This window comes from Chinchilla lanigera, unplaced genomic scaffold (assembly GCF_000276665.1).
Source record: "Chinchilla lanigera isolate Chin_1 unplaced genomic scaffold, ChiLan1.0 scaffold00018, whole genome shotgun sequence".
NCBI classification, from domain to species: domain Eukaryota; kingdom Metazoa; phylum Chordata; class Mammalia; order Rodentia; family Chinchillidae; genus Chinchilla; species Chinchilla lanigera.
Window position 1 is genome coordinate 3805610 of NW_004955419.1, and position 26577 is coordinate 3832186.

At 55.1% G+C, this 26577-nt stretch overlaps 1 protein-coding gene across 1 annotated transcript in view; it reads right to left on the reverse strand.

Annotated features, from left to right (window-relative positions):
• Nek6 (NIMA-related kinase 6) overlaps positions 1-26577 on the reverse strand; it is a 70358-nt gene that overhangs the window by 42967 nt on the left and 814 nt on the right. The window lies entirely within an intron of this gene.

Sequence of the window (26577 nt, forward strand, 5' to 3'; positions counted from 1 at the left end):
GACAGATCAGCAAACAAAGGCCCTGAGGGGTTGTGTGACTTGCTGGAGGCCAGAGAGAGGCACGGCCTGGGTAACACACAGGCCTGAGCCCTCTCTGTAGTGCAGATGGAGCTCCAGAGAAGCAGCAGTGGAGTAAGTGGAGATGGATCTAAGTGTTCAACTACTGTGTGGTATGGGGCAATCAAGGGGGCTTCAGGGAGACAGCACATGGTCACACCAAGGAGGAGGCCAACAGCCAGCCCAGCAGAGGCTGAGTCTGAGCCCCGAGTTCAAATCCTGTGCTGCCTCTGTGCTGGCCCAGGACTGTCAGGGTCTGAGCTCACACAGGAGCTCAGGGACAGTGGCTACTGCGGCACTGTGAATGGTGTGATCATGAACCGCCGGTGCTCATCCTAGAACCCCGGCAACCACTCTGCACACCAACTGCTCCTGGTCAGCTGATCCGCACTCTCTGTGGACCCCAGGCTCATGGACAACGATCAGGGCGTTGGCCCTGTGGATGCAGTGGGTCCCATCCAGGACCCGATGCCCGAGCCCTCACCTGGAGGACGGAGAGGCCAGCCGGCCCCTGCTTCAGCCTCCCAGGGGCTGGGAAGTGACAGCAAAGCATTTTACAGTTACCAGGCAGAGGAACCCAAGACGGTCCCCTCCCCCACACTCAATAAAATAAATCCTGGCCTGCCTGCGACCGGCAAGAGACCCTATATATTTACATGACGATCGCGCCTCATGATCACCCGGCTCGTGGTTCTGGCAGGCGGCATGTGGCGGGGATGACAGTGGTCCTAGGAGAGTCACTATTTTCCAGTGACTTTTATTGTCCATTATATCCTGGCGTTTACAGGGCTCTGCTCCGGGCCTGGCAGGAGTATCACACACGGTGGAGCTGGCAGGTCTGAACATTCCAGCCTCAGTGGTACAGACCCATCCTTCCACCCAAGTCTGTGTGTGGTACAGGGACCCCAGGGGTGGGCTAGGGATTTAGCTCAGCGGCACAGTGCCTGCCCAGCAAGCACAAGGTCGTGAGTTCGATTCCCGGTACCAGAAGAAAAACAAAAAAAAAACAAAAACAAACAAACAGGGACCCCAGGGAGTGGGGTGGAGGGAGCTTCAGGGCCTCAGGTGGGGAGCACTGGAGGGTGTCTAGAAGCACACGAAGTGTCCCCACAAAGCCAGCGGCGATGCTCTGGGCTGCTGATCCAGCTCAGGAACACTTACCCCGAGGTCTTCCCGGGGCACGGAAGGCTGTGCACAGGGAGTATACGGGTGCACAAAGCTGGCCACCCGGGGCTCAGGGGGGGCTGTTTTTAAAACATTTTTAGGGGCTGGGCGTGGTACTGCACACCTGTAATCCTAGCACTCAGGAGGCTGAGGAAGGAGGATCGCTGGGAGTTTGAGGCCAGCCTGAACTGCATAGTGAAACCCTGTCTCAAAAAGACAAAAAAGAAAAAAAAAGTTTAGGGATTTTGTGAGACAGCTGATATTACATGCTCCAACTGAGCCAGGGCAAGGGTATTTACATTATGAAAACTGAAAAATGCCACAAATCTGGGGTTTGTACAAATCCTCCCGAACTGTTTGTTAAACATTCCCCAGGGAGCGGGTGATCCAGAGGTGTGAATCCTAGCTTCCTCAGACACCTGCCAGGGGACATTAGGTATGCTCCTTATCTGTAAAATGGACATAAACCCAAACTCAGGGGTGGGGAGGAGGATGAAGGCGTCTCCTGGAAGTTTCTCTGGGTAATGACTGCTTGGTGGAAGTAGGTGCTTCGTAACTGGTAAGTGTTACATTCATCTGTTCAACAGTCACAGAGCACCAGGATAAAAGATATAAAAATGCCCCAAGGGGTGGCAGGTGACAACTTCCCCCCATCTGGGCAGGCCCTGACAGTCTGCAGAGGGACTTTTGCCCCCACTACTTCATGGAAGCTCGTGCCATCCTACGAAGGCAGGCAGAGCAGGTATTAGTTTCTTTGACGAAGAAAATGGCTCAGGGATGAGCAGGTCTGGCTGGAGGGCAGCAAGGGAGGCTCAGTCCCAGGCCCCCCATTTTCTACTCTGGGTCCACTGCGGTGCCCGCCTATGAATCCTACCGCCAGCCAGGGAGCCCCCATTATGACACCAACCCAGGAAGATGGGGTCCAAGATCCTGGGTCCTAGTAAGGGCTCACGGCCTCCTAGCTCTGGGTCTTTTTCCTTCCACGCCTTGGGTGCTCATCGAAAGGCCAAGAGTGCTGCATGCTGGGCCCCCCTGAGGCTGGCAATGGAGGGTCAGCTGCCTCCAGGCTTCCTGGCCAGGCCAAGTGCCCCTCTGCCCATGCAGTGCTGGAAGACATGAGCGTATCAACATCAGCTGCGCCCAGCAGGATCTCAGGTGAGCCCGGGCCTTGGGCAGAAATGAGCAGGGCACGACTCCCAATCCACAGAGGAGGAAACTGAGGCTCGGGGCGGGGACGTCCCTCCTGCAGTGTCAACAGCCAGAAGTTGGCTTCACAGCCGAGGCTGGCCATCTCTGGAGCCTGTGGCTGCATGCCCAGCAGAAACCAGGAAGCCACGGAGCCCTTCGGTTCCGAGGTCCCAGGGGCCTACGAAGGGGACGCTCCTGGCCATGGGCCTCAGCGCTTCAACAAAACAGGAGAGCCACACAAGTGCGGGCAACCCTGATGACTAAGTAACCTGTGAAAGCAGGAGGCAGGCGGAAGCAGGAGGCACTTCGGGGGGGGTTTCACCTCTCTTCTTAGAAGGATGAGTCACCAGGGTCTGGTTAGTCAGTACTCACCCCGGCCGGCCACCTCTCAGCTGGCCTGGCCCTGTAGCAGTCACGGGCTGCAGGTGGGGCCGCTTTCTCATTTCACAGATAGGGGCTGGGGAGAGGGGGCTGGTTCCGGGACACACAGCAGGGTCTTAAGCCTTCAAACCTCCTTGCCAAGAGGTTAATTTGTCTATCTGCAGGGGCAGGACAGAAAGGATACCACAGAGCTTTTACAAAGAGAGAGAAGGAAAAAAAAAAAAAAAAGATTGGCTGAATAGCATTGCTACGTGGCCCCCAGCCAGCCCAAAGAGGCTGCAGACGTTCTGTGCAGTCTGGATTCCTGTGGGCTGAAGGGTCACGCGATTTCCTCTGCAAAAAGCAAGGCTGAAAAAGTCTGGCTGAGGGGGAGAAATAGGGGAGGGAAGTGTCCACGAGACTGGGAATCATGAGTTCAGCCCTGGCTGCCCCACTGACTCGCTGGAGGAGGTCCTGGCCCCTCTGGGCCTCAGTTTACCCTTACGTATTTACTCTGCACCAAGCACTGTTCTGTGGACTTCAGTGATAGTAATCTGTTAGTCCCTGTAGCAGCACATTATTATCCCCAGTTTACAGCAGGGGAAACTGGACATAAAGGTAGGTCGCCTGGTACAGGTGGAACTGGGATTCAAACTTAGGTAATAAACTCCACAATCCACGCTCCTAACCACGAGACGGCACGGCCCTCCATCCTGCAGAGCCGCTGGCTGGTCCCCAGCATGGTTCTGTCCTAACAGGCCCGGCACCTGTGGTGTGGAGGCCACAGGTTGGCCGGCAGCCTGTTTCCGGAGAGACTGAACCATCCTCCCTGTCTCGCTGCTGCTCTTGTCTGCTGTCTTCGCAGTGAACTCGTGTTTCTTCGGTTCACTTAGCAGCCTTTATAAACCACAGCCCTGGAGCCCCTCAGGAGGCCCCCTGGGTCACGGCGGGCATCAACCTGCCTCTTTGAGCCTTGCTGAGAGCCGAGAATCCAAGCAGGAATAGACGACCCCACTGTGATGTCCGTTTTGGAGTTTCACGATCAGGTCGGCCCCTGGGACCGCAGGAGGGAGACTGCCATTCAGGCATCCAAGAAAGAGAGAAAAAAACATCTATTCATAGCCAGACAGAGCCGGCTCTGCGGAAACGATGCTACCGATGTGACAAGCAGCCCAGCTGTGCAAGGGATTCCCAAAAAGCCTGACCTTGGAGCACCCACGTGGAGGGCTCAAAGGCTTGGGTGGTCACCAGGCTTTTAAACTATGCCTAGATGCTCGGCCGTGTGACTCTGGACAGAAAGAATATGGTTCTGACCCAAAACCTGGGCTTGTCTTCCAAAACAGAATTCTTCTGACAACAGACATTTTTTGGTTTAAACAAACAGACCACGGATCTCTGCTTCACTCGAATCTCTGGGTAAGGGATAGCTTGTGCTGTGAGGTAGCCCTGAAATCACGCCGCACACAGCGCCATCGATCTGCGTCCACCGGCTCACCCCAGGAGAGCGGCATTACCAGCTCCATTTTGCAGATGAAGAAACTAAGGCTCAGAGAACAAACTAAGGCAGCTGGAAACAGCCGAGGAAGGGATTTAAAATCGGATGCCAGCTCAGAATGCAAAGCAGAGGATGAATCCAGGCGGAACCTGCTGCCTGTGGAATGAAGAAGTGCTCTCACCAGACGCGCAAATGCAGAGTTCTAGGGGCACGGCCCGCTGAGTGTGGGGCCCTGGGTGCACACGTTCTACCCTGCCTAGGTGTGGGGAGAAACCGAGGGGGCAGCAGGGAAAGGAAAGGCCCCCTAAGTGCCACACAGCTGGCCTAACTGCAGTCAGGCTTGTAACACACAGTCCTGCCCCTTCAAAGACGCTGGAACCCGTTAACTAGGAATTTCGCACTGAACGCCCAGAAGATTCCCGAGCGCCATCCATACTGTTTCGTCAACATCAGATATCATCACACAAACCCTCCTGCAGCAGCCACCGCCTGGGCCCTGGGGACCGAAAGACCCTCAGGGAATCCTCCGGGTTAAAGAAGAGGAAACCGAGGCACGGAGCAGAGGAGGGAGGGGCCCAAAGTCATCCAATTATTTGCTCACTGGATCGACACACATGTACAGATCCTGTGGCAGCCAGGGGGCGAGTCTGTCCTCCACCCGGCTCTTGTTTTGAGGATGAGGGTATGAGAAGCCAGGAGCCACAGCCCTGCGAGCATGGCTTCCCACACCGAGGTGCAGTCTGCCTGGGGCTTGGCGGCTAGTGTCTCCTCAGAACAGGCAGCAGCTGTGGGCCGGCCCCACGGAGCACTGACAGGGCAGGGGCCCCAGGCCGAAGACCTGGCACGCGCGAAGGCCCCACGGCCAGGGAGGCTCAGCTGTGAATTGGGAGGCAGTGGCTCAAATGACAGCAAGGCCTGGGTTCTGCGCCCAGGGGAGGCTGAGGGAGTAGGGTCAGAGGGCACCGGGGCCCCCGGCACATGTTGGGTACGCAGTGCAGTGCCAGGGCTGAAACTCAGCGCTCCGGACCCCACTCCCAGTCTCCAGCTGGGACGGGGAAGGAAATGCTGACCGAATTCCCTTCTGAAGCGATGTGATTTACGATCCGGGCCCCAAGAGCTCTCTTATTGTGCAGACTGAGCACCTACTGTGTGCCGGGCATGCACGGGAATGAATCATAAAAAGTCGTTCCAACCGCTCGCTCCCCTCCTGGTCTTCACACTGACTTGGCCGAGGCCCCTAGCTCTCGGGACGGGGACAGTGCAGGTCTGGCAGGGAGGCCTGTGCTCAGCATCACTCAGGCTGAGAGGTGTCAGGGCTGGGACTCTCGCCCGGAAACGCCAGCCACAGAGCCTTTGCCAGAATAGATAAGGGTCCCTGGTGGAACAGAAAGGCCTGGATTCTCTCCTTCCTGCCCACAAGCTGCCCTTTATCTGCAAAGCAGGGGAGGCCTCGCTGGTACTGCTGGTGCTGCAGGACTGGCGGGGCCCTGACATTCCTGGGAGGGACCCTTCTCCTGCCCCAGGGCTGGCGCTTGTGCTGAGCAGGGAGACCTCTCAGACCCCAGGCACCCCGGCTGATGTGCCGAAGGCCTAAGACTGATCCACTCGCCCACCTGTCCTTAGCACCCACGCTACGGCACACAGTTGTGCCCAAGGCACACAGCCCTGGAGTCAGCGGCCTACTGTCTCCCTTGAGCCCCTGAGGCTACTGGGTGGGGTGATGTGACCTGCCCCTGTGGCCCAGCCTTGGCTCTGTGTGCCCATCTCCACCACAGGATCACTAGCTGGCTCTCTGTACCAGCAGGGCCCGGCCTCCTCACCCTGCACTGATTGAACGGTGTCAAACTCGAGTCTACCTGCAACCTGGGAACGTGACCTTGCTTGGAAGTCCAGACAGTCCCCAACTTAGGATGGCTCCAACTTTCTGACCTCACGATAGCGCAAAAGGGCTAAGCATTCTGTAGAAATGACGCTCTGAAGTTTGCTCTTTTCCCAGGGTAGCTGAGAGGGGACCGATACCCTCACCGTGCTGACCACATGTGATCATAACGCTCTACAGTGTGCTGTGCGGATCAGCAGCATGTCCGGTAGGTTAGTTTGCTCACTGTATTTTTGAATTGTAATAGTCTCAGTTTACAGTGGGGTTTTCAGGACACAACCTAGGAGCATGCATGGGGTTTTTGCAGGTATGAAGTTGAGGTCAGGTAGGACGGCTGGGATGACTAGGGTCTTTACATGAAGAACACCACCGGATGACCAGCAGAAACTATAGTGCTGGTGACTCTGAGTGCCAAGGATTGGGGCAGCCATGAGCAGCTGGGAGCAGCACAGAAGGAACTCTCCACACCAGAATAGACCTTCAACACCCTGGTTCCAGGCCCATGGCCTCCAGAACTGTGAGCAAGTAGATTTTTTGCTGTAGGGCCTCACAGACCTGCAAAGCCTCTCCTAAACTCTGAAGACAGAAGGCTGGCAACTTTTTCTGGCATCTAAAATAAAATTTCCATCTCATATCACCATCTTTCTTTTGTCTTTTTGAGACAGGGTATCGCTGTGTAGTTCAGGCTGGCCTTGAACTCACTTTGTAGCCCAGGTTGGCCTTGAACTTGCAGTGATCCTCCTGCCTCAGCCTCCCGAGTGCTGAGATTACAGGTGTGTGCCTCACACCTGGCTCACCATCTTTCCTAGGAGAAAGGACACTAGACATCAGAAGGTAGCTAATGTCAGCCCGACCTGGTCCTGGAGACCCACTGAACTCAAGCCACTGGGCTTGGTGATTTCTTCCATCCTGGCTGAGGACATGCAGACTGGCCTCCTCCACTCTCCTATGAGCACAAAAAAGCTGTGATGCAGGTCATCTCAGAAACGTGATGGTACGTTCCAGCGAGCGCAGGGGTCACTCTGGTCAAGCCCCTCTGGGGTGTGGCTGATCCACCAGGACAAGGCAGGAAGCATCCCAGGCCACGAATAAAAAGCAGGCAGCCCCCTGGTCGAGGGGAAAAGAGCAAAAGCAAAGCACAGAGAGGGAGCAAGAAACACTGGTCTTTCTCATGAAAAGCAAAGCGAACCGTGAAAGTACGCAATGTGCAGACGTGCCGGGTCGGTGACTCCTCCAGCTTTCTTCAAATCACCTCATAAACCCGCGCCTGGCCGCAGAGTGAGAGGCCAGATGCCTGGCGCTCTGGGAGGAGCTTTGGAAACATGTGGCTCTGATGGCCCCATGACCCAATGGATGCTGGTCGCCCTGAGCTCTGAGAAGGTCACACCCACCCGCCAGAGTCACATCTGCCCCACAGTGAGCAGGGAGGTGTGCCGGAGGGCAGCGTGACAAACTTTCTTCCCAGGACTCCAGAGCTCTGCTCCCAGCTGGGGCACTCCTGACACCAGGGGCGGGGGGCAGGGAGGGGAGACACAGATTGCTGGGCCGGCCTTGGATGATAAGGTCCCACGCCATCCTTGCCTCCGAGGCCCTGAGCCCGGCTCCACTCCCTCCTGCTCCGCACGCCCAGGCAGGGGCAGGGTGGGCCCCGTTCTCAGGGAGCCAGGAAACACACTCTTTTCTGGGCTAAGTGCCCAGATTCCTGGAGCAGTCACAGGACACTTTTTCTGAGCTGCTCCAAAGCCACAAGTGTGGACTAGAAGTTTCTCTGGGCAGCGTGAGTCTGCAGGGACGCAGTCTAGCACACCTGGATTCCAGGCTCAGCGCTGGGCAGGGGGAGGGGTCCCCGCTGACCCTGCATCAGTAGGAGCACCAACCCTGCCCCCGAGGCATGGCCGAAGGACAGACCTATCCCCTGCGGGCCTCAGTGTCCTTTTCGAGCAAATACGGGCTAGGTCCTTCCACCACCATTTGTCAAGCGTTTATCAAGAGGCTCAGGGAGCCAGGCCCTGTCTGAGGGGCTGGGGCACAGGAATGGTCAGGTAGAGAAGTGGGGTGACATGCAGACAGAAGCAGACAGACCCGGTCACTTCGGAGAGCAGTGAGTGCTCGGAATGAAACGCAGCCCAGGAGCCCATCAGCGGGTACAAGCGGGGGACCTGGCCTCACAATTCACTTAGGTTGTGCTCGGCATGTAATCAGACTGGACAGAGAAATGGGGCACTGCTGTCCTTCCGCTGCACAGATGGGGCAGCCAAAACCAAGAAGAGGACAACTGGGGCTGGGCATAGTGACTCATGCCTGTAATTCCAACACTCTGAGAGGCTGAGGCAGGAGAGTCTCAAGTTCAAGCCTAGTCTGGGTAACTTAGTAAGACCCTGTTTCAAAAGAAAAGGAGCGGGTGCTGGGGGTGTAGCTCAGTGTGAAGGGCCTGGAACTGGCCCCCAAAAGAGGATGGCTGGGCTGGGGGACAGGCTCAGCCTCAGTCTTCAGTCAGTCACGGACAATGCCTCTGCACCTGCCAATGGGGCGGGAGGAGTGAGTCCAAGGCCCACAGGAACCCTGGGGTCAGCCTAAGAATGAGAAAAACCTCAAAGCAATAATGAATCCCCACAACAATCAAGAGGGCTGAGCAGTCGCCAGTGATTTAGGCCTCTTCCATGTCCCCGGGCTGCCTGCTGTCCCCGAAGTATGTTCAGAGGGGAAGTGTCTCAGCCCGGCCCTCCACCCAGCACCTCCTCCACAAACACCAATTCTTGTAACAATACGTTGTTAATACAGAACTATCAGCCATCTTTTAAAAACAACATCTTCTCTTACTGTTACTACGTTCTTATCAGAGCACCCACCAGCTGGTCTTCATCTGTAAACAGGTCAATTTTTAAAATGAACCCACAACTCAGAGAGGTACAGCAACTCACCCAAGGACACACAGCAAGGCTCTGAAAGCACCTGAATGGATCCTTCTAATATCAGCAGGAGATAGCCCACCAGGTGAAACCTGAGGCCACCATGTACTCGGGGCCCAGATACCTGAAACAGTGGCTGTGGAAAATTTAAGAGGCTCTGTGGAACCAATGTGGCAGGTGACAGGTATCACCTGGGATTGGGGTCAGAGGGTAAGGAGGCCTTAGGTACTGAGCGCAAGAGTGGCTGCTTTATCTGGAAGGCTTAAAGGTTGATAAGAGAGGGACAATGTGGTCAGACAGGGGTTTTAGGAATGTGCTTCTGGGGCCAGGGTGGAAAGCGGCTTGCTCAGGAGGCGGGAGGAGACTGCAAAGCAGCGGGAGGCCCTGACGCCGGGGCCTGTCAGTGTCTGGGGCCTGCTCCCTACTCCCCCTTCCCTGCTCGGTGCTGGGTGCTAGGTGGGAGGCCCCTCACCCCCAGCCTCCCTCACAGCTTTCCTGTGAAAAACAAGGCCGACGCCTACTGACTTGCTGGGGACAATGTGAGAATAAATGATAAAATATGTAAAGCTTGCAGCGGAGGAGGGGAAAAGTGCCACGGATGTGTTACTTTCCCCAAATCTGTATTTCTGTGTGTCTCTTTCTCTCCCCTGTCAGAGAGGCTGTCTGGATGGCGGAGTTAACAGGAGGGTTTCAGCCAAGGCCGGGGCGTTTGGGTCGCCTGCCACAGAGCGCATCTATGCCCGCGGTCCGGGTCAGCTTGTTAATGTGCGTGAGCCGCGGTTCCTCCGTGCTTCCTGGGGAGCCCTGCGTGGTCACTGTGACTGATTCCAGCTTTCCCCTTATTAATGTGTTGGTCTTCAGCAGTCAGAGGTGACTCTGTGAGCTTTAATTCCGGCCAGTGGGCGTTGCTTGTGCTGGGGGTGGGGTCACAGGTCACATCCGGCACAGGGCATGGCGGTGGGTGGATGGTGGCCGAGGATGAGCAGGCTGGCATCGTTTCCCATGAGCTCCTGCTCATTCCTATGGGGCGGGGGTGGTAACACTGGGTAATTCCAGAGGAATGGGGTTCTGCCCACCTGCCTGGGGCTCAGCCGTACCCCACCACCTGGGCCAAGGCCTGGACCTGGGCCTGACTGGGAGGCAGGCAGAATGGTCCCAGGATGAATGAGAATAAGGAGACTAATTAGTCAGCTACTGGCTGGATGACTTCATGTATCTGGGCTCTGGTCACCAACTGACCCATTTTATAGCTGGAGAGACTGAGGCTGGTCTCACACCTCATCTGCCTCTCCAGGCCCCTTGCAGCAGGTAAAGCCATGGGGATACAACAGTCTTTTTAACCTGCAGCTCAATTCCTTCTCCACTCTCTCTCCCAACTAAGGGCTTCCCAGGCAGGAGACCACACAGCTGACTCCAGGCCCCTCCAGTCCCCCGCCAGGCTGCACCATCCCCTGCCATCCTGACATGGTTTGCAGCACGCTCTATCGCTAGCCTTCAAGGGCCACAGCCCTGCCCCAAACACTTCCAGATGCCCAGCACCCCCTGGATCAAGGCCAACTACTACTATCCTCTAAAGAATCGGCCATCAGGTAGGTGCGGTGGTGCACACTTGTAATCCCAGCACTGGGGAGGCTGAGGCAGAAGGACTGGTGCAAGTTGGAGGCCAGCCCAGGCTAGGCAGTGAGTTCAAAGCAGTCTGAACCACATAGTAAGGACCTGTCTTGAAAAGCAAAAACAGCTGGGGATGGTGGCGCATGCCTGTAATCCCAGCACTTGGAAGGCTGAGGCAGGAGGATCACCTCGAGTTCAAGACCAGCCTGAGCTACAAAGTGAGCACAAGGCCAGCCTGAACTGCATAGCAAGACCCTGCCTCAAAAAGACAAAAAAGAAAGAAAAAAGAAAAAGAAAAGCAAAAAGGCACACGAGTCACAGCGGTTTTGCCACACGGGGCAGGTTCCAGCCAGCTGTCCTGTTTGCCCTTGAGAGGATGGGGCATTGGATACAGCCTCTCTGAGACCCTTGTTTCAGCTGCCCTTGTAGAAACAAGGCCCAAGGAACAAATAGCAGCGTCTCATTAGCGTAATCAAAAGCTGTTCCAGGCCAAGCATGTGAGGCCATGCCAGGCCAGGGTGGGGAACCTCGTCAATGGGTCTCAGGACATGGGGGGGCATCCCAAGGGAGGGGGGCACGGAGGGCCAGAGGGATTCAGAGCAGGGGTGTCTACGCTGCATTCAGGAGTCAGGGGCGACTCAAAGCTGTGGCCCTGGAGAAGCAAGAAGACAGGCAGTACAGAGGATGGGGCTTGGCGGGCGCCAGCGGGTGGGTGAGGGAGGCAAGTCAGCCACCATCTTGGAATGCTACCCCATTGCTATGGGTCTGGGCTCCACGGTCGCCACCTCCTTGGTCACCCCTCAGCACTGTCCTACGAGTGAAGAACGACCTTCACTTCCAAGATGAGGACCACCCAGGTAGTGTCGTGGAGGGGACAGCCCTGGTCTCAATACGTGGGCAGGCCAATCTCATCCCTAAAAGTTTACAAACGTTCACAAAATCATTCACTGCAGAATTCCAACCCAGGGCTCTCTCAGATTGGCGGCGCCTCCATCAGTCCTTCCTTCTGGTATCTGAAATTCCTACTTTGTGCAGGGCTCAGCTCTCACCCTCCTGGAATGTACAGTGTGGTAAAGCCTACAGCTGTCTAAGCCTGACAGTGCTCAAGGTCAGAGATCAGGTTAAGATTTTCATTCACTTAGGTTTTGCCCTTCTCACGCCCACTCTCTTCATTCTTGTGCACACAGCAGACATTGCTAATCGATCCCACAGTCTCTTGGGCAGCCACAAACAATCTATCAGAGCTAGCACCGGAGATGACAACTACTACTGTCCCTGCAGCAAAGGGCAAGTAGGACGCCAGCAGCAGGAGTGAAAAGATTGCTCTATCCTGCCCTCCTTCACTCTCTCAGGCCCAGACCCTTGAAATCCCATCTGAACTCCAGATAGAACATCTGATGCCCATCACTGCCCTGCGCTGGCATTCTTGTACAGCAGCAAAGAGCCTAGGAGCTCGGCACACTTGTACATGAGATGGAGATGAACAACAGGCAGCTGGACTGTGCTGTGAGGCCTCACTCTGCTACTTCTTGGAGCCTCCAGGAAGGACATCCCTGGCTCCCTGGGGGAAATGGACAAATCAGGGCTCAACTCCCTGAGCCTCCATGTATGAGCTGTGCGACCTGAAGCAAGTTTCTGTGTTCTTGGGACCTCTGCTTTCTCACTTGAAAATGGGCCAAAGATACCCACTCCTCAGGACATATCCAAAGTAGCGAGCACAGTGCAGGGCATGCGTTAGCACTGCGCAAATGCTGCATCCCCTCCGTTCCCTCCTCTCCATGCGGCAAGGCCAAGGTGCACAGGAGCCATCACTGGCCCTGTCACCAAGTAGCTCACGAAGGATGTGACCAAGAAGCAGGCAGCAGGTTGGCTGGGCCCCTTTCTCCAGGCCTCAGCAAGCAACCCACCAGCTGGGAGAGCTTCCCCTCCCAGGCTTGCTCTCTTTGCTTCTTTCCCTCCCCCTCTAAGCAAAACTGCTTGGCGGCCAATCCTGCCTCTGTCCCCGAGGCAGTTCCAAAGGGCCCATCTTGTCCTGCAGAAGTGATGGCAGTAATTCCATTAATGGGAAGCAAGACGAACGGTACCCCGTGCCCACAGTGTACAAGGCAAGCCGGCATGGGGGCGCCCGGGGAGGGAAGTATTGCTGGAACTCACCCTCCTTTGGGGCCTTATTAGGTCTTGAAAGAGCCACCACACTCGCTAAAACCTGCTTTTGCCAGCAGAAGCCTCGTTTTACAAATATACAGCAACAAAAACCCCGTAAATGGGAAGAAAACCCCCGAAGACTACGCTCCCCTGCTGCAGCGAGGCGGCGAGCAGCTCCGGGCTGGAGTCTTTAGCCTCCCCGACTCCCGCTTGAAATAAATGGGCCTAAATGCCAGCTCCCCTAAACGCGGCCGTCCCTTGCTGTTTAAGGGCCGTTCACAACAGAGGGATGGGGCAGCTTTCAAAGACATGTGTCTGTTCCAGCTGCCATAAAACCCTATCGCCCTCGCTGTCAGCCCCAGGAGGGGCTTCACACGGCCTTCACTCTTTTCCTGTCCTGAAAGTCAGCAGCATCTCAGAGGCATTTCCACTGCGGGACGGGCGCCCATTTGCACAATTACGTGAAGGGCACACTCCCTCCACTCCTATTTGGGCTAAAGCTGCTGAATGATTCCTCTGGCCTCAGTTTGTCCAAATACAAATTGAAGGTGGAAGCTGCAATTGGAGGCAGCTGTGGGTGACAGAGACGGAGGAAGTAGAGTCGGGACACCCAGAGGGGCTCTCTGGGCCCCAGCTTCCTCAACCAGATATGAGGCTAACCCTATCCACCCGACAGCCCTCAAGCAGTGAGTAAACACAGCGCTGGCCACTCTGAACACCCATGGCTGGCTCTGTTCTTCCCAGCACCCAGCACCAACTGACACACAGGAGGTGCCCGTGAACAACCGCTGCTTTGAGAAGAACCTATGGCTCTTTGCTGCCCACGGTAACAAGGACATCCATTCACACCAGAGCTCAGCGGTTTAGGGACTGCACTCTTGGGGCCGAAGGCCTGGGTTCAAATCCTGGCTTGGCTATGGACCTACTATGTGCGGTTGAACAACTGATCCAGCCTTGCTTGGCCATGCTTCTCTACTTTGCCAAGTGGAACTGACAGGACCCGCCTCAGGCGGGCTCCCGGAGGTCTCAGTGCGACTGTACACAGCCAGCCCAGCCCAGGACAGCCCCTGGGGCAGCACACTGGCGACCTGTGGGAGGACGTAGGACAAGCCCCACATTCCAACTGGGAAAACCATTTCCTCAGGGACATCCGAGAAAGCAAAGCCTCGTAGGGCCCCTGGGAGAGCTGGGACCTTAAACACAGGCGGGATGCTCTGTCCCTAGGAGACAGATGGAGGGGCCTCTACTTCAAGGGCAGCTGGGGACACCACAATGCCCCACACTGCTGTCCCATACCAGCGCTCAAACAGGCATGGCTTTCCCTGGGAGGCATCCCCGCTACTCGCTGGCCAGTAACCCTGACTCATCCTTGTTTATGAGCCAGAATGCCAGCTCCAGGGGGGGGCAGGACTTTGTCCCTGCGCCTCATTACTGGGTCTCCCAGCAGCGTGTGGCTCATTCAGATAAATGAATGACTAAATTAGAGGGCAGAGGTGAACTGCAAGAAAGGGCAGCAGAGAGCCGGGTGACCTCCCTCACGTCTCAGCCTGGGGCAGTGCTCCCGAGGGTCACGGGGCCACCAAGCTCCAATCTTTACCCCACACACCATCACTGATTATCAGTATAGTAACAGTCACCGATTGTTGAATGCCAGCTCTGCACCTGGCATATGATTCAGCCCCATGCTTGCTTACCCACTACATCATAAAAATTCCCCGAGACAGGGGCCCGTGTGACCCCATGCTTCACAAATGAGAAAACTGAGGCCTACAGGGGTGGTGACAAGCCCAGGGAACACAGTGGGCAAAGGGAGAGGTGTTACTTGCATCCAGGCTGGTCCGACTTGCCCCCTCCCTCTCTGGGCATGAGAAGGGCCACAGAGCTGGCTGGATCTCACAGGAGAAAAGTTGGGGCCATAGCCCCAGGCCTGGCCCTGATCCCACTTAGCACCCTCTCAGGGCAGGAGGCCCAGCTAGGCAAAGACTGCAGCCACCAGATGTGCCTGGCTGCACAAAGAGTATTGGCTTTGGGGTCACCTGGGCCTGGGTTCAACTTTGTTTCCAAACCATGTGGCTTAGGGACTTGGCACAGAGGTGTCCTTTCAGGAACCTCAGTTATCCTCATCTGAAAAATGGAGTCAGCCCAAAGTTGTCAGGAGAATGAAGTAAGAAAACAGAAGGTACCTGACCAGCTCGGTGGTGCACAGCAGGTGGTGAGGAAGCTTTCGTTCCTTCCTGAGCTGCCCTGTGGTTGCCTGGCCCCAATTTCAAGGCTGGGAACAGTGCGGGAAGTTGGGGGAATCCAAGCTCCCCATTCTCTCTGGTCTCTGGAGCACCACCTGCTTGGCACTTTCCAGAGCTCGCAGCAGGTCAGCAGACTTCTCATCTGATCTCTGACCCTTGTCACTGCACGACAGGAAGTCCAAGGGGATGGGTTTGTCCATGCAGTAATAACCGGAAACAATGTGATGGGCCAGGTCCACGGGGTGTCCTTGGCCTGGACGAAGGAGAAGCCCCGGATGAGGCGGCTCCTGACAGAGAGACCTGGGCCAGCAGTCTGCATACGGTGCCTCACAGCACAGCTCTCTTCAGGAAGAGCTGACCCCAGTCCTTATTGAAAAGGGGACCTTAGTCTGCTGGATACGGGTGTGTGGGCAATGGGCTGGCTCCATGTACAAGTTGACCAGCCCTGGCCTCTAAAGGGAGCCCATGTGCAGGGGTCATGCTGTGTCCACGTCCTGACATTCCTGAAGTTAGCTCTGGACGCACGCTTTTGAGTGATGTCTGGTGGAAGCACAGAACACATGCTGGGGTCCAGAGCCTCAGCCCTAGCTGCACCCCTTCCTCTTCCTGGGGGCCTGGGTCAGGTGTGGGAGGGTCAGGATGAGGCACACCCTCTCAGGAGGTCACAGAGTGGGGTGCCAGGCACCCACAAACACCCGTACTTGCTCTGAGTGTCCCTGTGCCCAAGGGAGCATGACACTAACAAAACACATCACGACAGGTGGGGAGAGAGATGGCAAAGGAAAGGAAAAAACTTGTTTCCTTCGCTGCTTTTGGAACAAGAGCACTGGCATTCTCACTGGCACTGGGCCCCACCAATGGCACAGCTGGCCTTGCCTTCCACGTATGGGATCCCCTGATCTGCCCTGTCTGGCTCCAGGCCCTTGGGTTCACCCCTAAGTGTCTGCACAAGTGGAAGACAGCACTAAGTCTGCAACTGTTCCTGCCTGAGGGGCTGCTCAGACTCTCAGGCCCATGGCCCCTCCTGGTCAGATGCCGTTCGTTGTGTTTCTATGCTTGCCTGACCTTCTGCAGACATGGCCCTCCTCTCCTGTGGTTTAGACAGCTCAGTTAGTGCGGAGCAAGGGGTGCGCCAGGCAGGAGCACAGGACCTCTCTGAGGTGACCCAGCACCCACAGAGCAGAACGCGATGAAGAGCTTAAGTCACACAGTTGGGTGGCGCTGGGCTGGCTCCCGGGCCATTCCTTCGCTGTGGGGTCTGAGGCAGATGCTGGGTCTGCCTCGGGCCTCCGTTTCCCACCTGTCACTCGACATTCCTGACGGTCCCATCTTCTCGAGGATGCTGGGATGATGGAGTAAAATGGTGTTAGCGAGGGACGTGGCACTCAGCAAGCGCTCGATAAATGCCAGCCACGGGACTCCACGCTCCGGAACCCCACAACATCATATGAGAAACCCTGGCATTGCACGACGCCTCTCAGGATCGAGGGAATCTGCTCCCTCCTTTCTAGCATCTGCCGCGACTCTGCTCCCAGACACCCCTCCCCCCACTGTCAGGTCGCATCAGCCCATAAATATTTAAACAACATGTCATCAGATTATTATAACATATGATCTATAGCACCGATGTGCTGCAGTTCTGTGCATTTGGGCTTCATTTTCAGAATATCGAGACATAAAATATTTATGTATTTAGCCAACCACGAGATCTCACATTCTGCCTCACAATGCTGGGTGGTGACGAGGCGCTGAACTGAGACGCGATGTGTGAAGAGGATGCCTTGTTCTCACGTCGCTTCCTGGGGCATCTGGATGGTTTCAGGTTCGTCCTGGGGATGTTACCACACGGCCTGTGGGGTTTGTCATAGCAAGCAGAGGCCAGGACCGAAAGAACCCCTCACACCACCACAGCCCTGGGCCATTCTTATGGGTGTCTCCCTGGATCTGCACATAGTAGGTGTTCAGTAAATGTTGCCCAGGTAATGAAAGGATTCACCTTGAGCCTGTGGCACCACCCCAGCGGCTGGCACGAGGCAGGGTCTCAGTGGCATTTCCGTCTAGTTCCCTTTTATCCTCAGTGCAGGCCAGGCACACAGTGAGGCCCACAGAACACAGCTAGAAGGGCACGAACTGTCAGATAAAATTGTGACCAGATAAAAAGCTTAATTAGCTCTTAAATTAATGAGGAATAATGATTTTCTATCTGCTTGTCCGAATTAAGCTGCATAAGACCCTCCTCCTGAGGAATACAGGCTCTCCATAACCTGTACTCGGTAGACAAAGGGGTTTTTCTGCATAGTTAAGTATCTCGATTGCTAACATGAGCACATCAGAGTGACCATATGTCCCGGAATTTTTACCAGTGTGTAATTTCAAGGCTGCTGTCCTGTAAGTTGTAAGTAGAGCATCCAGGAACTTCTCACACACCAGGGACCAAAACGGACCTTCCAACTGTCCCGTCCCCAAAGGGCACTAAAATACTTTTACAGATCTCTGCCCTGTGGGGAACTGGGAGGGCAGGTTAGCGGGTACCTAACCTATAAATGTCTGCAGATACGGGATACCACCAAAGTATGCCCACAGGACAGCAGCCGGCTTGGACTGGAAGAATTTCCTTTGCATGTTTCCCCGGGAAGGCGGAGCAGGACCTTGGCGGAAGCCTGTTTTCGCCAGTGGCCAGCGTGGGCCTGGGCGGGCACAGGTGCTCAGTGGCCGCTTGCTGAGGAGTGTGTGAACCTGGTCATCAACCTTGATTTGTGCTGGTGTTGCCAGCGTGTGGCCCAGGGGAGCCACAGCACCCACTGCCCATCCCCCCTTAGAGAAAACCACAGGACTGTCACAAATGCCATGCTGTGTCACCCCTGGGCTGGTTCCAAGAGCATGCAGTCCCCACCCTTGTCCTCAGCCTCTGCAGAGACAAAAATGAGACAGTCCTCATTTCCTCCCGGGCTCGCTAAGGAGGCTGGCATTTCAAACCAACACAAAAGGCCACTTTTGTGAACAAAGGAAATGCACACGAACTGAGTCAGTGCACACTGGGGTCCCTCTGTAACCGAATCCAGCCGGACTCTGCTGGACCGGCCAGGCCCCGGCGGTGGGCTCCCCTCCTCCGCTCCCTGTCTGCTGCCATGTGGTGCCCAGGGATCCTGCCATCTGGGCTCTACCCTGGTGGCCCTCTGATGTCACACCAGCAAAGGTGTCATTTCCCCTTGCAATGCTGGTTTCCCTGTTTCTTGGGTTGGGGAAGAATTACGAATTCCCACATCTGCCAAACAACAACATGTGCGCCCGGCGGGCTCTGCCTCCTCCCCCTTCCCAAGCAACCCCACAAAAGACAAGGCCTCTAACCCACACAGCACGCTGGACAGGAAATGCAGCTTTAGGGCTGGGTGTGTAGCTCCGTGGTAGAGCACATGCTTAGCGTGCACCCGGCTCTGGGTTCAATCCCTAGCACCTTAAAAGCACGCAGCTTTAAGGCACAGCACCAAGCATTCCCATCACCCGGGCCGTCCCACATGGACACAAAGAGCCACCTTTGCAAAAAGTGGACACAGGAAGGAGCCCCCAAAACTCTGCGGGGCAAGCGCTTCCAGGCTTAGGTTCTTCCCACAGGTGAGGATCCCTTATCCGAAATGCCTGGGATCGAAGGTGTTTTGGATTTCAGTTGTTCGGATTTCAGAATAATTTGCTTAGACTTTTAAAATATGAACATCTGAAATGCTCCAAAATCTGAAACTTTTGAGGGTCATGCCATCACACTGGTGCTCAAAGAGTTTCAGACAATTAACTGGCTTCTACTATGTGCCAGGCACAGTGTTGGGCCCTGAGAGTACCAATGTGGTCACACGCAGCCTCCGTCCTCTGGCGGTGGCTTTCCTCAACCATCGGACCTAAGGACCAGGTATGGGGAAGTCGGAGCTGGTTTCCTCACCTGCAAAACAGGCCTATCAGTACCACGTCATAGAGGTCACCCACGCCACGGAGTCCAGGACACGACACAGGGTGAGCGCTGGGCACACAGAAGCCACCGAGAGGATCGGGTAAGAAGGCAGGGGGAAGCTCCAGCTTCACACCGCCCCAGTCAGCCGGCAGCTGTCACCCCACAGCCCCAGCCACCACCTCCCCCTGCGGTCTCCCTGCCCTCTAGGCTTCTGGCAGCCTCCTGTGTCCCTCCAGGCACAGCTCAGACGCCCCTTGCTCCTGGGATCCTCCTATGTCTCCAGACAGGCCCAAAAGACACCTCCAGCAAAGCACTCACATGCACCCACAAAGGGGGTCATGACACGACTCCGGTCCCCATCAGGTGGTGAGAGCCCAAGGGGCAGGGCCATCAGAGGACCTCTGTGTCAGCTGGGTCTTAGTAAGACTCTTAATGGCCCAGGCTGGACTCAAACTTGCAACCCTCCTGCCTCAGCCTCCCAGAGTGCTAGGATTACAGTGCCACCACACCCAGCTTGGAGGTATTTCTTGAGTGAATTGAGGTGCCGCACACTGGCACACAGGGAGCCCTGGCTGGCAGAACGGCGTCTACTCAGCCCACTGACAATGACAGTGTTTTACCCACACACCAGGCGGAGAGGCCAGGATGTCTTGGCCTGACAGTTGGGAGAGTGATCAGGACTGAAGCCATGGAGCAGCTACAGGTGCCTACGAGATCTTAAGCTGGTCATGGTCTTGCTCTTCCTTAGCGTTCCCATCTGGAAAATGGGAGACTTTTTTGGTTTCCTTTTTCTATTAACCATTAGAATCCTTTCTGGTTTTTCCCCAAATAACATAAAATTATTATTATTATTATTTTGGTGTTGCTGGGGATTAGACCCCCAGGCCTTGCACAGGGTAAGCAAGTGCTCTACCATGAAGCAACACCCCCAGGCTCAAACTAACAATTTCAAATTGGTACATTCACAAGCCTGTACACCCCATCACATTCCAAACGTTTCCATCACCCCGGAAGGAGACCTGCACCCTTCTGCACCTGCTCATTCTCCCTGCTCCCAGCCCTGGTCACGCCGATCCGCCTCTGTCTCCATAGGCTTCTCTATTCTGGAGATTTCCCATAAGCACCTTTTCCCACAATGACTCCTGGACAAACCTCCGTACGGGAACCGGTGACCAGAGGGCAGGCTGGTTTTCTGTCCCTCTCCCCAGAGCTCATGTCCCTTATCCTTAGTGGCCTTTCAGGGGAGGCTCTGCTTCCAGGCCCCTTTTCAGAATTCTATTCCTAGGCAGGCATGGCAGCACAACACTTGCAATCCTAGCACTAAGGAGGCTGAGGCAGGAGGGTCACTGTGAGTTGGAGGCCAGCCTTGAGTACATGATGAATTTAAGGCTAGCCTGAACTACTTAGCAAAATACACTGTCTCAAAAAATAAACATCCAAAAACCCAGAATTCTATTTCCAAAGTTAGGTTTCTCAGGCAAATCACTCCAAACAGTGCCTAAGAAGGGAGGATTAGGGTGTGAGGGCCTATTTTCCAGGTGAGGGGTGGAGTCTGGGCCCACATGTGACCCTCACATGAGGTGTGGAGGTGTCCAGACCCTGCTGCCCTCTCCTCACCACACAAGCCACTGTGGGGATCTCGGGGGTGAAGAGCTGGGTGGAGGCCACAGAAGCCACCTCAGCAGGAGCGGCCGCTTCTGGGGGATAAGGGACCTCCTCTCCCTTGGGGAGGAGGAGGGCTCATCTGAGAGAGCCCCAAACAGCTAAGCCCCATTCAGAACCAACTCACTCAGGCCTTGCGGTATGAGGCCTCTGAGGACTCTGGCGGGGACAGGAGGGACAAGGTCGTGCTGCCCCACGGCCTGCCCAGGTCTGTGACGGCCGCTTCTGTCAGCTCAGGCTCTGCCGGGCCGTGCTGTGTAAATAATTAACAAAACATCTGCCCGCTTCGTAACACACAGGACCGACACAGCTCCGGAGCCTCCGCTGACTTTCCGATCCGCGCCAGAACTTGAGGGGTTTGCTGTCCTCGCCTTGCGGCGGGTGGGATTTCAAACATTTCTGGAGACACCATAGTGCCCCTGGCACTTAGATCCTGCTCCTTTTCAAACAGCCGCTGTCTCCTTTCCATAACTTTGGGGGTCACTATCAGAGAAAAGTCCTTCAGAGGCAGCTGGAGAGGCCCTTGGCACCCCCCCCCCCCACCCGTCAGGGCCTCCCCAGAGACAGCAGAAGGGCTCCTGGTAAAGAGCTGACCCTCCCTGTTTTGCAATATGCCCAGGGCCTTAGTAACAAAACCCTCTCTACATCACCTCAGGGAGCCATCACTCAGTACTAAAGAGGCCCTAGGCTCTTCGCTTAGTCTGTCCCCACAATGGTCTGAGGTCATAAAATTGCCCATTTTCTAGATAGCAACACTGAGCCTGGACACAGTGATTGACTTGCTCATGAGTGGCAGGCCTGGGAATGCGGCAGAGGGGGGAATCAAATCTCCATTTGGTGCTGAGGCTCAAGTTCTTAATGTGAATGAGTGCCTCCTGGTTTGGGGGCCTCAGTTTCCCTTCTATAAAATGGGCAACTGGGATAGACGGCAAGTCTAAAAGTCCACAGTACATAAAGGCCAGTGGTTTTTGGTTTTTTTTGAGACAGTCTTACTATGTAGCCCAGGCTGGCCTTGAATTCACAGTGACCCTCCTGCCTTAACTTCCCGAGTGCTGGGATTATAGGCGTGCGCCACCATGCCTGGCCTAGGCCAGCATCTTCTCCACCCACTTTCCAGCTTGGTGCTCGTCTCTGGATTGTGCACCCTCCAAATTCCCGCTGCAGCTTGGACTGATCAGAACCAAAGCTCACTGGTAAAGTAACTGCCTTCCTATGCAGGCCTCTTCCCAGAAATGCCAGTTTCAAGGATTGGAGCACAGGGAACAGAGGGGTTAGGTGCTGGCAAAAGGGGCCGTGAACAAATTCCAAGTCTGAGTGAGTGCACCGCTGAGGGTCTGAGGGAGGAACTCGAGCCCGACACAGGCAGGGGACCGGGTGGGGGTGGGTCCTTCAATGGGTCTCTGTCCACTAGGGCCAGGCTGATTTTGAAGTGTGAGGGTTAAAGAGTTCGGGGGAAAAAGCAGGCTGCAGGCAGCGTCCCTCTCCTGCCCTCCCCCGTCAGAATTCCTTCACACTCTATGGAATTCCTACACAAAGCCCCTTTTTTCCCTTCTATGAGGTCACCATCACGCAGATGTCTAAGACAAGGAAAGAACAGCTCCATGTGAATCGAGGCCGTTGGAACTGAATGCGTTTCAGACCCCGGCAGCCCCACCTTTGATTCCACGCCCCTCCTCGTGCCCAGCTCCAGCGATGGCGGCCCAGGTGGTGACCCTGCCGGGTGGAAGCCGAGAAGCCTGGCTAGAAGACCAGTGCCTCTGCCACCGCACCACACAAGAAGTCCATGGAAAAATCCAGAACTGGGACAACAGGGCAGCTTGTGTATGTGGGTCTGTTTTCACATAAGCAAGTCCTGCTAAGAGGAACAGTATCAAAAGGCTAGATCACACTCAACGCCGGTTCCCAGGGATAACGTCACAGGAAATGACACGCGGACTGACGCACCCCAACGCCGTCTCACTCTGGACGTGGAGTTGGAGAAGGCCATTTGTTTAATGCCGGTTTGGCCAAAGGACGCACTGTGTATGTCACCCGGCACAGACAGGCCTGGGGGACGCTGCTGGCCTGGTTTTTTTTTTTTTCTTTTTCAACTAATATTTTCCTAAAAAGTTACCTTGCCATTACCCAGAAGTCAGAAATGAGAAGATGGCCGAATACCAAAGAGCCAACCCTCCTCGGACAGGACCACCCCTCACGACACAGCACCCCCAGAGCTCCGAGTCCCCGAGTGACGGCCTGGGAAACTTCCCCGGCCTGTGCACTTCTCTTCCTAACAATGACGTCAGCAAAAAGAAAAAAAGATAAAAATGTAGCAACGAGGACTATTTTTACCTCCCCAAATCACAGGCCAGACGGGAAAGAAATCCATCCATGCCAGAAATGTGGCTGAGCTTTTGCACAAGATCTATTATTTCACACCTTAAAGGAACGCATCTCGAAGCAATTTGCAAATGTTCATCATTATGCAGAGAAGACTTGGAAGGCGGAGAAGAACCTTTCCCCTTCAACAGCAAAGGGCACTTGGTAGAGGCCCAGCCCAGCCCAGGCCGTGCTGGTCCTTCTCGCTGACATGCCGGCTCAGGGACAGGGCATCAGCAGCTGAGATGAAAATGGGAATGAAAGAGGGCACAGGCCCAGGACTGAAATGACAAGGGACAAGAACCCTTTACAGAACCGATCGTGCTGCCAGATCCTAGGAACAGAATGTGGCCCTGTGCAAGGACTTCGCCATCTCCAGGGGTCGGAACGCTGAGCTCTTTCTGGGGCAGCGTCTGGCTTCATCCCACACAAGCCTGGGAGTGCCAACCTGTGTCTCATCCTGGGTCATTCACCAGGGCCCCCCTCCCCCTCCCATGCTTGGTCCAACTCGAGAAGAGGAAGGAAATATTATTCTCTTCTTGACAATTGTTTTGACACTTCCCTTGTGAAACCGATCCATGGCACTTGGAAAGGAAAGAAAATATGTAAATGGCAGCCCCTTCTCTCTGGTAGCTCCGGCCCTGGACACTGGCCGTCTGAACCAGAGGTTGGAAGAGCGTGCAGAGAAGGCCTGTAGTGCCGTGGGAGGACCAAGCCAGAATGCTGGAGCCCCACTGGCCTGCACAAACCTGGCTTTTCCGTGCACCGGCGAAGCACATGAGCTAGAGCACAGGCATTTCAATCTTGGAGTGGCAAATGTGGGTTTGAATCCTGACTTTGCCATTTCCCAGTTTATGAATCCTGACTTTGAATCCTGACTTTGCCATTTTCCAGTTTATGAATCCTGACTTTGAATCCTGACTTTGCCATTTCCCAGTTTATGACCCTGCCCAATTTACTTAACCTGGCAAGCTTCCAAGTTCAGCAGGCAGGCTATGGGCTCTGCTCAGACAAACTCGAGTTCAAATCCAGAGGCTACTGGATAACAAACGACCTTTGACACCTTATGGAATCTTTCCTCATCTGTAAACCAGGCAGCATCAGTTCCTATCTCATGGTGCTGGTGAGCAGATGGAGTGAGGTAAATCGCTCCAAGTTATGAGTACCACGCCTGGCATAGGGCATATCCTCAATAAATGCGGACGCGGGGGTCATGGTGTCACTCTGACAAAATTATGTAAATCAGTTAATCTCTGTGAGACTCAGTTTTCAGGGTCTCACTATGCAGTTCAGACTGACCTTGAGCTCACTTTGTAGCCCAGGCTGGTCTCGAACTCGAAACAATCCTCCTGCCTCAGCCTCCCGAGAGCTGGGATTACAGGCGAGTGCCACCACGCCCAGCTAGACTCAGTTTTCTCATCTGCAAAACCGAGAGAATACTCTCTGTCTTACGGCAAGAATTAATTGGATGAATGTGTGTGAAAGCCTTCAGCACCCCGTCTGTGCACCTTAGAAGTCAAATGTCATGTCCTGGGTATAACTGAAATGTGAAGGGTTGCAAAGTCACACAGGTGGCCCAGGTTCTGCCACCACTCCCCTCTCGACTCTGCCAGGGCACAGGCTCGACCTATCTGTGCTTCAGTTTCAGCTGTACCTAAAACCAAAAGCCACTTTCTGCAGCAAACAACTCTGGGGAGGAGTGAGACCCCCAGAACAGTTCCCAGCATGCAGGAGGCACCCTACAAACGCGTCTCCTCCCCCTCTTTCCCTCCTTCCCTGCTCAGTCCCACCTGAAACACCCGCTGGCAGAGCCAGGAGCTCCACTGCTGGCAAGCTGAACAGCTCTACCTTCGGACCAACCTGGCCACTGCCTAAGTCTTGAGACTTGATGTTCATGGAGATAGAAACTACTTTTTAGTCATTTCCGAAGCAGACGGGACAGCAGAGGCTGGCAAACCACAGGGACCATTTTAAATCCTGGGCCTTTTCTTCTGGGAAGTTAGGCAAGAACCTTCCCAAATGTTTGCTGTGGGGCTCTCTGCCAGGGAGTGAGTCATTCCAGGCTCCCCACAGGCATATTTTATTTGGGGGTGGGGGATCCAGGGAGGGCCTGGCCTTGATGGGGGAGGGGGAGGCAGCATTTCCAGCAAACCCAAAAGGTGGGGTTTTTTTGGCGGCGGGGGGTGGGGGCACAGAAAGAAAAAGAATCTTCCTTCCAGGTTTTGTTTGCCAAAAGGCAGCATCCGAAGTTCAGGCTTAAGTCCCCACGGTGGGAGCAGGCGCCTCCAAACAGGCTCTGCGCCCTTTCAATGAAATTCTTCTTCTATTAGCGACATGGTTTTTAAATGCGCCTTGAAAGTTTCCCCCGCACGCACAAGAAACTTCTATGACAACGACATTTTCCCTCAGAAAGGCAAGCTGACTTGAAAATGCAGGAGAGATAGGGTGTTCTCGAGTTTCTAAAGTTTGTCTTACAGCAACTGAGACTTCTGACTGCAAAGATTGTCAACATTTATAAAGCACACACGTGCGTACACACACACACACACACACACACACACACACATTTGCCAGTTAAAACTGTAAGGACAGCTCTTGAAAGACATGTCCCAAGCTTGCTGTGACCAATGTGGGTCTCACATTTGGAGCCCAGGCACTGTACAAATAAATCAGACCAAATTAACTACTTAGCAGCACAGAAAGAAAGACACCCAGACACACAGACAAGTGTCTGAGGGCCCCTGTTTTCCCCAGGACCAGGACTCTCCCTGAACCATCTGGGGACAGGGTCAAAACCTGACCTGGCTGGAGCAAGCCAAGAACAAAGCCAGGGGGCCAGGGATATAGCTCAGTGGCAAAGCGCCTGCCTGGCAAGCACAAGGTCCTGAGTTCGATTCCTGGTTCTGAAAAAACAAAGCCAGAGAATCCAGAGGGCATTTAGGAAAAATGAACAGAAGTCATCTGGTGCCCTACGAGATGCCCACCTCACCCTATGTCCTGCAGCCTGTGTGGCCATGGAGGGTCCTGCTAAGGCCTGGCTCCAAGGTTTGCCGGCGTACCAGGCCCAGCCAGGATCTGGGAGTCACCAAATCAGGATGTGTACCCACTCTGAGCCTGCTGTTCTTCATGGGTTCCCTGGCATCAAGGCAGGGAGCCAGGCACATCGCACCCATTTGGCCTGGTGGGCACAAAGTGTGTGTTGGGGGGGCCCGGCCTGCATAATAAACACATTCTCATTCCTGCATACAAGTGATACACTCATAAACATATATGCACACTTTTGCACTCGCAGACTCACACGATCACTTATGAACACACGGACACGTGGGCACAGAGTCTCCCGGAGATCCACACTCGGTCAGGCTCTGAGCGCACATCCTGGCCCACAGTAAACACGCGGTGTGACGATAAGCCAGGGCCAGGCCGGTTTCCCCGGGATACACGACCAGACCCCCCGAGGAGCGCGCGTGCGTGCCGCACAACACACACACGGGACAGATGGACACGCGCCCACGCGCGCCGCCGAACGCGCCCCGCTCCCACCGCACCCCAGCTTCGCGCGCTCC